Source organism: Colossoma macropomum, unplaced genomic scaffold (assembly GCF_904425465.1).
Source record: "Colossoma macropomum unplaced genomic scaffold, Colossoma_macropomum, whole genome shotgun sequence".
NCBI classification, from domain to species: domain Eukaryota; kingdom Metazoa; phylum Chordata; class Actinopteri; order Characiformes; family Serrasalmidae; genus Colossoma; species Colossoma macropomum.
Genome location: NW_023494804.1, coordinates 16,799,056 through 16,814,177, shown reverse-complemented (window position 1 = coordinate 16,814,177; position 15,122 = coordinate 16,799,056).

Below are 15,122 nucleotides of genomic sequence, written 5' to 3'. Positions count from 1 at the left end.
CCCTCACAACCTGACCCCACTGATGCTGCTGCTGCTGCCACTGCTGCTGCCTAAACTAAACTAAACTAATCAAATTAATCATTTGCTCCACCTGTTTTCCCTGTTTTTTGTACTATAATACTTTATACTAACTATGTTTTACTATCTGGTATCGACCAGAGGAGGATGGGTTCCCCGTCTGAGTCTTGGTTCCTCTCAAGGTTTCTTCCTGTTTCTCTTAGGGAGTTTTTCCTTGCCACTGTCACCTCTGGCTTGCTCATGGGGGCTTGGACCCGGATTTCTTTCTGTAATGCTGATTTCCTTGTAAAGCTGCTTTGTGACAACACCTGTTGTAAAAAGTGCTATATAAATAAACTTTGCTTGCTTGCTAATGGTGTGTATGGTCAGGTGGCTGCTACTGAAATGACAGGGCCTAAAGAGGTGGACCCTGAAGGGAGAGTGGATAGGTGTGCTGTGGTGGAGCTGAGCATGATGGTTTGACTGGAATACCTGGCATTCAAAAAGACTGCGTAGGAATAATTGATGCTGGAGCACTTCCTGAATGTGCTGCAGTCGAAGACGGCATGTTCAACTTGCTGCACTGGCCAGCCATCAAGCAGCTGCAAGGCAGTGACCCTAGAACTCATCCTCGGTGTAAAAATGCTGCAGCAAGCAACATGGTGCTATGTAGTGAAGGACTTTGAAAAGGAGATAATGTGCCAAGAGGCCCATGAGCAACTGGTGGTACAAGAAGAGGGGACACAGTGACAGGTAATCCACGAACCTGAGCTGGCAGGGAAACGGAAGCCAGCCAGGAAGATTGGCTGCCACTGCAGACTTTGGGTCGAGTGCAGCTGCTCCCTGTCATGTTAGGGGGCCTGAGCCAGGTGTGCAAGTTCTGGCTTGCGCTTATACAGTCTGGATTTCCTCATGGTGACCAGGGCCATGCTTGACCTTGGGAAAGAATCTTGAAGACGGGAAAAGTGAAGCTGGTCATGGTGGCTAGTGGCGGAGCTACTAGATGCTAAGGCATAAGCGGCCGAAGTTCTAGTGGCCAAGCTGCCCTACTGATGAAAACATAGCTGTGACCAGCCCACGGCAAAGGACAGACCGGACTGGGCCTGGAAGCACCGTAACACTGTGTCACAGCCCCAAGAGAGCCCTGTGCCATGGCCCTGTGCCAATGCTACAATATATAAGAGTCTGCTTATAAGGTTTGAGTGGTTTCATGTAACAAAAATGATCGTAGTTCACTTTTACATGACCGTTTTTCAACCGGTAGACCAATGTCAACAGGTTGGTATTTGTGACATCACAGAAAGATGAATTAAAAACGGGCTGTTTTTGCAGCTTAGTTACCCTATATGGTCTGTTTGGACTGGGGAGTAATTTGTATGTTTTGAAAATTTAACAGTAATTACAAACCACATCAAACTGTTTTATTTTAAAAAAAGTGAAGGAAATTTAGATTTTTCCAAGATACGGGTTTTTTAGGTGCCCATCTATGTCTTTGTGTGGGACCCTGAGGTGTAAACACAGATGTTGATGCATGATGATGTATGACAACAAATGAACGCTAGCATGTGTTGTGTTATAATATATTCATCCATATAAAGTGCAGGTGGACTGAATTTTCTGATTAATATGTTAAACAGGCCTGCATATAGGAGAGAGCTCAAACCCACAACGGATCAGACGTTTCTAAGCTCGATGCTTTCAAACAAGCTTATTAGCATGCTAGTTTGCTGTGGCTAATAGCGGGTCTTTATCTCATGTTCTTACATCCTTTTAAATGTAAGATGGTCTGTAGGACATGAAGTGAGCTGCCCCCCTTCACTGGAAAGAAAGGTTTTCTGTGGGGAAATCGTCTCCTCATTGTGTCAAGAGCTAATAGTAAACAGGTGAAGAGAGGCAGGGTGAGCAGTCGAGATCCTGAGGCGGGACGGTTCGTCTTTATTTTGTCTCTGTGAATGGACGCTGGTGCTCCAGCTGAGAAGATGAATAGGGCAGACTATGTGAATGTGAAAAGCACACTTGAGTCTAAATGATCGCAGGATGCTTGGAGAGCATGCTAATATTGGACAGCATGCTAATGTCGCAGACTATGCTAATACTGGAGAGCTTGCTAGCATTGGAGTGTATGCTAATATCAGGCGGTATGCTAATGCTGGGTCTCCATTAGGGGCAGAAGGTGCTGAAAATAAGTCCAATAATGAGACATTAGCATCTCAGATAGTCTTTTATAGGATGAAAATGGACTTTTCTTCATGAACTATAAGGCTGGTAGCTATTGGCTGCATAACAAACAGGGATATTTTTCTCTAGCTTTTAGTTTTCACAAGTTGTGCTGTTGTGTTTTACAACATATTAATGGGTCATTTGCTTTACTTTAGATTTACTATGTTTTAGCTGGTTTCATAGAAGTGTTTTTGAATGCTGTTTTTGAGTATGAACAACAATCTACTTTGTAAGCTATGGTGCAAAACAAACATTTGCTTAGCCATTATATTAGACTATCTTTTCTAAGTCTTTGGATATAAGGCCAATAATGATGCATACGCATCTTAGATGGTCTTTTGTAAGTCTTTAATAAGACAGAAATGTCATTTTCATACATGAATTACAAGGCGGGAATAGTCTGTATAGCAAATGCAAAATATAGGGCTAATTTTCCCTGCACTGAGCAGTTTTTTATTAGCTGGCTTGATGTTGCACTTTAGATTGATGTGGTAAGGGATAAAATATTTCATATAGATGCTTTTTAATTGTTTTTGTGTATTGCATACAACAAAATGTGGAAGTTAATGAAGCAAAAAAACAGGTTTGGACAGCCAAATGCACTCAGAGGAAAGCGCAAGCTGCGTTACATTAGCCAACAGACACCTGTGCTAACTACCATCACACAGGGTGATGTGGGGAGAGACAGGGTCATCCTGCTCCCCCCCAGAGAGCAAGGCCAATTGGACTCTTTTGGATGCCCAGGCACAGATGGCTGTAGCATCACCAGGGATCGAACTTGCAATTTCCTGATGCGAGTGCCAATGCTTAAACAGTTGTGCCACTCAGGAGCCCTCAGTTTGACCTGTATTAGAGAACACCACATCCATTATTTCCTTAAGCAATCTGAAAGGTTGGCTCATCAGACCACAATATACGTTCCCACTGAGCATCAGTCCATTTCAGATGAGCTCAAGCCGCTGTGGTTGTGGTTACAGCCTTACAATTGTGGTTTTCAGCCTTGTATAAACCCTTGAATGTAACCAACACTTCATGAGCTTGTGAATTATACGATCCATGCGGAACACGTATATTTACACAATAAATGTATTTGTACAAATGCATTTTGATTAATGCAACTGGCCAAACACTGTTCTGTTCAACATATTTTCTATACAAAAATATGTGGCCTTTTGTATGGGATGGAAATGCAATTTAGTTCAGATTTAATTTTCTGCTGTATTAGATTTGGAGCTTCTGTATCGGTTACATCCTCAGAAGCACTGCAGTGTCTTGAAGAAACCTGCATAAAAGTCCCAAGAAAGGACATTTTATCCTTTTAATAGAGATTGTTTTAGTGATGTTGGCATGCAGGACACGGCTGCTTTCCCGCTGAAAAATACCAGATGCCCTTTGTGATGGAAAAGGCACAGCAGGCTTTAGATAACTTCCTAACAACTTCCTGCTGCATCCAATATGAAACTCGATGTGAAATTTATTTAAGGAATAAGGAAATCAGACACTTTTGTTTGACATTAGTTCTGTGTGCTTTGTTTACTCATGGCATTATCGTTTTATCCACTCCGATATTAGCTGTAAATGACTAAACGCACATAATATATCATCATTAGTGAGAGATTCTATAAATATCTTAGACCCTGTTTACATCTGGTCACTTCATGTGTCTGTTATCTGGATTGTGTGCTGATAAGATTTTAGCCATGTTTGTTTACACTTGGTAGTCAAATCTATCTGGTTAGTTGGAATGAAATCTGATTGCTGTGTGAAACGGAATATGCAAATCTGCTCAGTACAAAGCAACCAATTACCAACTGCTTATCCGTTCAGTCTCTTCATCTGCAGTTTGTTTTGCACAGTAGTGTCTGTCGCTATTAAGCATTTTGTTGGGGTTTTGGTTGTACTGGGAGGAGTTTTGGTTGTACTGGGGGGCGTTTTGGTTATACTAAGAGGGATTTTGGTTGTACTGGGAGGATTTTTGGTTGTACCGGGAGGGGTTTTGGTTGTACTGGGGGGAGTTTTGGTTGCACTACATGGGTTTGTAGCTGTACTGGGAGGGGTTTCGGTTGTACTTGGAGGGGTTTGGTTTTACTACGTGGGGTTGTAGTTGTACTTGGAGGGGTTTTGATTGTTGAATGCATCTTGGAGAAACAGATGTGTTTACGCTGTTATAACATGTCGCTCAAATGCGTCTCAATCCACCTCCTGAAGTGGTTTGAGTGATCAGATTTGTATCTGTTTTAAATGCGTCTTGGTGGCGTTTACACATTTACACACATTTTTTGATGCCAGGCAAAAACATAACAGGGCTGAACTGGGTGTAATGAGCAGTGTTGGCCACTAGATGGCAGAGCAGAAGTTTGTAAATTCAATTTCTTTTCTGCTCTAAAGGCCGCTGATGTATATAAGGAGCCGAGTGTTCTTGAGTTCACAGATTTTTGATCTTTTTTTTCATGCCAGGTCCATCTTGTCTACCCAGCTCAGCGTAAATTGCTGCCATGTGTCTTTGTTTTGCTTTTTAGTGTGTTGATTGTTGTAATGTTGATTTTGTCTACATGTAAATTGTCTGTTATTTTGTTTTTGGGTTATAACATAAGGCCTCTTGTTAAACATCTACTTTATTAAGCTGCTTAAAGTGGCTGCAATGAATAATACAACTAAATAAAATGAAGGAAAGATGTGAGTTAATTCATAGGACCTGTTGAAGTTATTAGGTCTCAGTATTGGGGGAGAGAGATAGCAGAGTGAGAAAGAAAGAGAGAGATGAAATAACACAGAGGGAGGAGAGAGAGAGAGAGAGAGAGAGAGAGAGAGAGAGAGAAGAAAGATAGAGGGAGGGAGAAAGACAGAAAGAGAGACAGAGAGAAAGAGAGAGTGGGAGTGAGAGAGAGAGAGAGAGAGAAGTAGCCATTCTTTATCCTGCAGTGACATATTTACTTGAGCAGAATAAACAATTAGCAGCGTATATCACACACACGTCTGTCCATTCCCACAGTGGGCAGCAGAGCCTGACCTCTGACCCCCGTAAGAGGAGAGCTGCAGCGGTTGTGTGAGAAAACAGCACAGATTTCCTCCAGTGTAAAAATACACCACATTCCCAGCTTTCCCAGCCAGCGGAATTCCTGGGAAGCTGTTTGGTAGGCTGTGAGGATGAAGATGATGATGATAAAGATGATGATGATGATGATGACGTGTCAGTTTATTATCATATACCTTTATTAATATATGTCTATTAGTATTTATCTATTGAATTTTGCACAGATTCTTTTCTAATGACAAGCACAGCAAAAATAAAAGATCTTAAATCTAGTCAAGATATCTAATATTTCTCTTTATGTGATTATTGTAATAAAATTATTAGATTATTCACCCCATTTCTGTACATTTATGCTTGATTTAAGTGATTTAAATCTACTGAAAGTGTCTTATTGCACTGACAGATCATTTTACTTGTTTTAAGAAATGCTCAAAACAAGTCAAATTGTCTTCCATTGGAATAAGACATTTTACTTAGATAATATTTTATTGTTTTTAGAAAAATATATGCCCATTTTGAATTTGATGCCAACAACACGTTCCAAAAAAAAGCTTGGACGGGGGCCTGTTTACCACTGTGTTTCATCACCTCTTCTTTTATCAACACTCTGTAAGCGTTTGGGAATGAAAGGAAACCAACTGCTGTAGTTTTGAAAGTGAAATGTTTTCCCATTTTTACTTAACATAGGACTTCAGCTTCTCAACAGTTCAGGGTCTCCTTTGTCATTTTTTCATTTCATTATGTGCCAAATGTTTTCAGTAGTGACAGGTCTGGACTGCAGGCAGGCCAGTTTAGTGCCCATACTCTTTTAATACAGAGCAGTGCTGTTGTAATACATGCAGAATGTGGTTTGGCATCATCTTGCTGAAATAATCAAGGCCTTCCCTGAAAAAGACGTCGTCTGGATGGCAGCATATGTTGCCAAAGCATGTATATCGCTGTTGTCGGAAGTAAAACCTCGTATCTCCATTTTTGACGTTTTTCAGTTTTTGACATAATTTGAAAATACTTGTTGTCCTTTACATTGTATATGAATTTCATGACTTGTAAAAAAGTCTGGTTGACTTGCATTCAAAGTAAAGTAGGGTTTTTCCTTCTCCTGTAAAGTTACCATTTTGGAGATACAAGGTTTTCTTCCGACAACAGCGATATATCGTTCAGCACTAATGGTGCCTTCAAAGATGTGCCAGTCACCCATGCCGTGTGCACTAATGCACCCCTATACCATCATGAATACTGGCGTTTGAACTGTGCACTGATAACAAGCTGAGTGGATTTTAGCCTGGAGGACACAGTGTCCATGATTTCCAAAAAGAAATTCTAATGTTAATTTGTCAGACCACAGAACATTTTCCTACTTCCCCTCGGTCTATTTTAAATGAGCTCAGGCCCAGAGAAGGTGGAGGCGTTTCTGGATCCTATTTATATATGGTTTCTTCTTTTCATTCTTTGCATCTCAGTTTCAACATTTGATATGTTGTCTTTGAAGCATTTTCAATGAAATATAGGGTTTAAATGATTTGCACATCATTGCATTTTGTTCTTATATACATTTTGTTCACAGCGTCCAAACTTTTTTGGAAATGGGGTTTTAAAATAATCTCATATTATTATTACAATAATAATTGTGTGTGTGAGAGAAAGAAAGCAAGCAAAAAAGAAAGAGCAGAGAGAGGTAGAAATTTAGGAGAGATAGAAAACTGAGAGGGTGGGAAAGCATAGACAGAGAGAGAAGAGGAAATAGAAAGATAAGGAAAGAGAAAAAGAGAAAGAGAGGGAGGGAGGAGAGAGAGAGATCAAGAACGTAAGAAGGAGAGAGAGAATAAGATAGAGTGGAGCATAGTAAAGAGAGAGAGGGGAAATAGAGATAAGGAGAAGACAGAAAGAGAGAGAGTAAGAGAGGAAAAGAGGGAGAGAGGGAGGGAGGAGAGAGAGATCAATATAGTGATAGAGTGGAAGAGAGATAAAGGAAGAAAGAGGGAGAGAGTGAGAAGGAAAAGGAGAGTGAAAATGAGAGGTGATGAAGTGAGTGGAAGGCAAAAGAAAGAGAGAGAGAGATAGAGAAGTAGAGAGAGAGAGAGACAGAGAGAGAGAATGAGAGGAGGCCCGTGTTGATGACCCCGCTGAGGAGCGCTCTCCTAAAGGTACTGAAATATGTCCAGTGTAAACAGGCGAATCCAGCGCTCTGCTCTCTGACCATTTCGGTAACATAGTTGTACACAATCCAAAAAGAGCAGATTCGCCACTGAATCTCCAAACTGGCTGGAGGTGGAAGCTGCAGAAAACCCATCATTCATTCACCATTTCCTCACTGACTATAACTTCTGGGTTCAGTCTTAATAGGAATATCTCTACAGGAAATTTTCAAATTAGCCATCATATCATAACAGGAAGTATGTCTGGTGATATTTGATCCACAGGGTAGTTGGAAGAGCTGATCGGTGCTAATTAATAACTTTCCATTAAATCATTTCAAAATAATTCATCAGATAAACTTCCTGATGGCCTTAAAACAATATACACAGAGATCGGTTCAGATTTCGTCTCATGTCATTATAGACTGTGCTGGTCAGCCTTCTGCCCCGCTGTGACGATGGAAATATACAAACCAAGAGAGTTTCTGCCATCATTTCCCAGCCTTACAGGGCAATAAAGACAGGTTTGGACTTGGATGATATGTTAAGATTATCACGACAAGTCATGATACGCTTTCCTAAGTGCATCACAGGTATCATCACAATTACAACCAGTGATGTCACATGGTCAAACTGAAACTGCACAGTAAAAACTAATTAATTGGATGTTAGGCCATTGTGCTTTTGTCATTTATTTTCCTCACTTGAATAATTTTTCTTATTTTGTTTCTTAAAACAATAAAATCACAGAACATTTTTTATATTTTACTAACTAAACTAAATTGGACTGGAGTGCTGGAGCCTATCCCAGCAGTCATTGGACGGAAAGCAGGGTACACCCTGGACAGGTCGCCAGTCCATCGCAGGGCAGACAGACAGACATATACATTCACACACACACTTAGGGGTGATTTAGCATATCCAATTGGCCTGACTGCATGTCTTTGGACTTTGGGAGAAAACCCACACAGACACAGGAGAACATGTAAACTAGGTTAAATCATCTCATATTGGTCATCTTATAATGAGGAATACAGATATATTGACTAGATTTACAATGTTTTACATGCTAAGATATCATTTCTTTGTACTGCAAGAATTGTACCCCAACCACCAGCATGCACAACTGCAGCCTCCCACTACAATATGCATACATACATACATACATCATCTAAACCGCTTATCCCTCTGGGTCGCGGTGGGGTGCTGGAGCCTATCCCAGCTGTCATTGGGCGGAAGGCAGGATTCACCCTGGACAGGTTGCCAGTCCATCGCAGGGCCTACAATATGCAATTATTATGAATTTGTTGTAACAGTATTTATTACTAAAATGTATTCATTCCAAAAGACCAGAGCATAAAGGCCTGTTTTTATAATAATTAATCTTGGTTTAACAGGTTATTTGTGCCTCTGTCTACCAACATCACATCTGGTTGTTGTTCAAATGAACCACATTGGTGAGGGTGATGCTGAAGTTATCACACTTTAAACAGATTTCCTGCACTGTGGTGAAACGTCGTATGTGACAGGCTGAAGTTACTCAGGAGAGCATGCGAAATACCCCCGTATTTGAGGGGTCTCATTTTGGCTGGCTACTCCAGCATTGGCTGGCTGCTGACTCACCATAGCGCCAATGGCAGCAAAATATTTAGTTTATCAATTCTTCTTCTGGAGATGCTCTATTCTAGTTTGGTAATGCGCTCTTCGTCACATTAACTGAGATCTTACTCATCTCCTCTTCTGTCTTCAACGTGAGAAATGAGGAACCATCACTCTTTACACCAAACTCTTGTGAAATTGTGCAACTGATCAGATTTACAGATATGCTGCTGCATATTGTAAAATTTTTCAGAGGAATCCAGGCAGAGTTACAGTTGCTAAGCTATAAAGAACCAACTGGGTGAACCAGTCTGCTACAGCACTACCCTGAGGCAGAGCGGTGCTGCAGCTCTAGTTAGTTAAGAACACCAAAGAAAGAAGCTGACCGCGGGTGAAGCAGACAAACAACAATTTTCCCTTGACTTTGTATTTGAGCGTCTATTTTTCCTTAATGGACAGCATAACATAATATAATGAGTTTATTCTCAAGAATTTTGATTTTGAGACATTAAGGATGTCTAAGAGGTTAATCTGGAGGTCCCAGACCCCCCAGGACCCCCTGTATTTCACATCTTGAGAAGGGGTACCCAAGAATGATAATATTTGGGGAAGGTGAGCCAGTCCACGGACTCGAGCCTCATCTAGATCCTTTTCTCAACCTGCTCAAACTGCATTCAGGTCCTCATTAATGTGGTGCAGACTTGTCGATGTGGTTTAGGACATATGACTAACTGTGAACTAGAAAAATGAACAAAACTTCACTGTGTAGCTGTGTTACTCAGACACATGGATGCTGAATTATGTTCGGATTTCTGTTTTTTCTATTTAAAGACATATCTCCTCAGTTCGAGAATTCAAGATTAACAGCTATTTATAAAAAGCATGAGAATTTGGCACAGTACCTGTTGTCTTAAGTGATGGCCTTAGCTACTCTGTGAAGTTTTGTTCATTTGCATAGCTCATACTGTGTCAAAATTAAAGTCGATAAGCCTTAAGCCTTGGATGCAGTTTGAGCGGGTTGAGTTTTGGTGTTTGGGGGGTGTATTTACAGAAAAGATTTGGGTGACTATTGTGTTCTAGTGTATTTGGTACATTAGTCTCGTAGCTCCACTGTTAAACCTAAAGAAGCTAAATTTGAACACTAAACATATCTTGGCTGATCTGGGGCAAATGGAAAATCTGTGTGTGCTAAACCATTCCTTTAAAAGCACGATACTGTGAACTTTTAGTTTCAACCCAGTGACTGTATCTCACTGCAAAACGCTAATAATTGACACCCATGAAAAGGCAATGGCGTGACACTGGCACTATATGCAGTATTTAGCATTATAAACAGCATTTAGCTTGATTTTTCACCAGACAGATAAAGCTCAGAGTATGGAAGTGTGCACATGCAAACTTGTAGTTTCAGATCAGATCAGAATACTGACAAAATCTTGTTCAGTAAATATCAGACACTCCTTGCACGTGTGGAGCATCTGAGGTGAATGTCAGGGAACCTTAAAGAAACACACTGGGGTAGTAAGTGTATCCCTCAGACCCTCACTGCGGGGGCGCTGGTTACAGACCCACTGCTAAAGGGGTCACAGACTAACCTGAAACAGGAAATGGCTTCAATATGGGCAGAAGGAGGCATCTGCACCCCTCTGGAGTGATTTACACCTCCACTCAGACCTCCTCTGGTTAGAGCTTGAAGAAATGTACACAATTTTCTCCTCATCTCAAGACATGTTGGTTGTCACAGACTTGTTTATGTGGTTTCTGTCATGAACTAAAGTACATTAGCATAGATAAAAACAGTTGCAGCCTGAAGCCTGGATTTTGTACTTATGTTTATAGATTACAGAGCATCAGAAACCACATAATCAACATAATCAACTCCACACATGTTCAAGGCAGTTAGCACCATGCGAACTACTAGGATATGAGTTTCCATTACCTGTTAGCTACATATTATTGGTAGATTTACAGATGTACTGCAGCAGTATATCTCCCCTTAGTAACTCCAGCCTGTCACATATGCACACTTTACCACAGTGCAGGAATCTGTTTAAAGTGTGATAACTTCAGCATCACCCTCACCAATGTGGTTCATTTGAACAACAAGCAAATGTGATGTTGGTAGGCAAGGGCAAAAATAACCTGTTAAACCAAGATTAATTATTATAAAAAACAGGCCTTTATGCTCTGCTCTTATTTACGCTGTGCTCTTTTAAACTCTTAAATACAACCAATTCATAATAATCGCTTATTGTGGTGGGAGGCTGCAGTTTTGCATGCTGGTGGTTGGGGTACAAATCTTACACTACAAAGAAATGATATCTTACCATACGAAAGCATCTTAAATCTAGTCAATATATCTGTATTCTTTATTATACGAAGACTATTATAAGGTTATTTAACCTATTTCTGTGGGTTTTGGCTGGTCCTATTCCATTAGCAAATCATGTTACTTGTTACAAGAAATAATGCAGATAAATTTCCTTGTTTCAAGAAACAAATGAACAAATGAATAAAAATAAATAAATAAGTAGTTTATGGATGACTGATATTGCTGCTGTGGACCAACAGCTGATCTATTGTCTCTGCTGTCTAATGTTGAATAGTGTCTGTATAGTTTGTCTGTATTTATTGTATTAATGTCTGTCTGCTGCTATTCTGTGTTAAATGTGACACTGCGTCCTTGAGAAACTATGTTTCATTCCTCTCTCAACACATCTGCGATGAGAAGAAATGACAACAAAGCTGACTTCAGCTTCAACTTTGGCAATACCTAAAACAAGTAAAAATATCTAGAAACAAGTTAAATAATCTTAGAATATTCTTATAACAGTCTCATAATAAGAAATATTTGATATTGGCTATAATTTTCTAGACTTAAGAAGTATTGGTGTTGGCTATAAATATTGGTATTGGCTATAATTGGCTGGATTTAAAATGTATTGGCACTAGTATTGGCTATAAATATTGGTATTGGCTATAGTATTGGCTACAAATGGCAAGATTTAAGATGTATTGGTACTAGTATTGGCTATAAATATTGGTATTGGCTATAACTGGCTAGATTCAAGATGTATTCGCTTGCTTAGGTATCATTTGTTGCTGTGTAGTGTTTTTGCCTTATTTGGAAAACTCTTAACACTATATTTGCTTTCCTCTAAAAAGTGACTACACTGTTTCTCATTTCTGTTATTGGCCATGCTTAATGATAAAAGCTACCTGCAAAGGACTACTTGCGAAACTGACCCAACCTCAACCTTGACCTCAATACCTAAAACAAGTAAAAAAATCTAGAAACAAGTTAAATAATCTTACAATACTCTTAGAACATTCTCATAATAAGAAATATTTGATATTTAATATATAATATGTATTGGTGTTGGCTATAAATATTTGTATTGGCCATAATTGGCTAGATTTAAGATGTATTGTTATTGGCTATAAATATTGGTATTGGCCATAATTGGCTATATTAAAGATGTGTTGGTATTGGCTATAAATATTGGTATTGGCCATAATTGGCTGGATTTAAGATGTATTGTTATTGGCTATAAATATTGGTATTGGCCATAATTGGCTATATTAAAGATGTGTTGGTATTGGCTATAAATATTGGTATTGGCCATAATTTGCTAGATTTAAGATGTATTGTTATTGGCTATAAATATTAGTATTGGCCATAATTGGCTATATTAAAGATGTGTTGGTATTGGCTATAAATATTGGTATTGGCCATAATTGGCTAGATGTAAGATGTATTGTTATTGGCTATAAATATTAGTATTGGCCATAATTGGCTATATTAAAGATGTGTTGGTATTGGCTATAAATATTGGTATTGGCCATAATTGGCTAGATGTAAGATATGTTGGTATTGGCTATAAATATTGGTATTGCCCATAATTGGCGAGATGTAAGATGTGTTGATATTGGCTATAAATATTGGTATTGGCCATAATTGGCTAGATTCAAGGTGTATTCGCTTGCTTAGATATCATTTGTTGCAGTGTAGTGTTTTTGCCCTCTTTGGAAAACTCTTTATATTTGCTTTCCTCTGAAAAGTGACTACACTGTTTCTCATTTCTGTTATCGGCCATGCTAAATGACAAAAGCTGCTCTCCATGAGGAAGATTTCTGCAGAAGGTTGCTTTCAAAACTGACCCAACCTCAACCTTGACCTCGAGGATCAGCTTTAGCCTTCTTTACCTTTTTTTAATTAAAGCTGCAGTTTTGGGGGAAAAGTTTTTTCCTCATGGAGAGCAGCCAAATGTCCCCACAACCATAAAATGTTCATATTTTCATCATCCTGTGGGGATTTGTTCCCCGCACAGAGCGAAACACAGACACAGTGTGTCAAAGGACACGTCCAACTCCAAGTGCCTGTAAAGAATGCACTCTGCCATAATGGCATCTGTAACACTGCTCAACATCTCACTCTCCTGAGGGCCGTGAAGTAGTGCTGAGCTTATTTATGACAGCCAAGGGTGAAACATTTCTGAATTTGAGATTGTTGTAAGATTATTTAACTTATTTCCAAATATGTTTTACTTGCTGCACAACATTTTATTAAGTGAAATCATCTCACTTTATTGGCAGATCATTTTTCTTGTTTTAATCAGATTTCTGGCCAGTGAGTGGACACACAAGAGACCCCGAAGAGATAGCTCAGTGGTTGTAGCTTATAACTGTAACTGGTTGACCACTAATGGACAAACAAACTCTGTGTTGTGTTTCGTTGTGAAGATTTTATTCTGATAACAGAAACAATACAGCCTTTAGTATTGTTAGTGAGCCTCTGCTTCTTCTCTCCTCTACTAATCACACGAGGCACAAGCCAAAAGAGAGCCAACAAAGCTTATAGCAAAGAAAATAACATGACATGCAATAGTCATAGTTCAAAAACAACAGCTGATTAACAATAATAATAACTTGGCTTTGTAAACAGAGAATATTGGTGCAAACACTGCTCCACCCATCTGCGTTAGCGTAAATGTAGTGCTTCAGAAAATATTGCAGGCTTTAATAACTTTATATATGTTATGTAAGTTGTGCAAACCTGGTATCAGCAGTAGTACAGTCTTTAGTGTTGGTTAGCGAGCCCTTGCTTCTTTTTTCCTCCCCTCATATGAAAAGAATATAAAAGAATAAGCTTAGCTGCCCGTATGCTGCATGGAACATGCCATGTTATGTTAGCAATATGTGCATGAATATATTTCACAGCAGCAAAATATGATACAGCACGACTGCTGATGATGAACCCAGGAACATGTATATACAAACCTGGTGATTTTTCATGTAGAAATGAAATGTAGAAGTAATAAAAATGAAACATGGGGCACAATCTGATACCCGCTTTTCATATGAGACAAAAGTCAGAATTGAGGAGGCAGAGGAAGCTGAGAATTAAGAGAGGAACAAGGCAAAGGAGACGTCCCAACATAAACTGCAATCTTAGCAGAACGACAGATCACATACTATTCTGTAGATCATCTCTGTGCTCATTGTAAAGCACTAAAGAGACTTTAGAGACTCTGTAGAGGTAGTGGTCTTGGATGTACCCTGGTTATGACTCCAAAGGTCATGGGGTCAGTCAGTTTCTGATGACGTCTTTGGCCATTTGTACTCCAGAGCAAAGCACTTAGCTGTAACTGGCTCCAGTGGGACTGCTCCTACTATCGGCTAATGAAAGCTGCTATGGACACGAGTGTCAGCTAATTGGCCAAATTTAAATGTATAGTGGACTGATGTTTTTTTCTATTTAGGATGGGTTACACTGTTTAGTCACATTGATCTATACTGGATTTCAAAAGGCCTGTCTGGTTGGATTGTCCTCTCTGGGTTGGAGAGTTAGCTACAGACTGTCTATTAAAATTCAGTATTAGGGTTTAGTGAGCCATTGGTTAGATACTGTTGCTTTTAGTTCATTTTCAGACTTTAATAGGATGTTTCAGAGCAAAATATAAGAAATCGAGGTACAAAATATTGGTAATGTATTGTTTGGGTAATATCTGAGTACTGTGTTTAGGTTCACTATGTATTCAAGTAAGAGTTACTGGATATTTCCCCATGAGGTAAGGGGGTTTAGAATTAGACAGAGGTGTGGCCGAGAAGAGGATATGATTTTGTGTGGAGTTTTT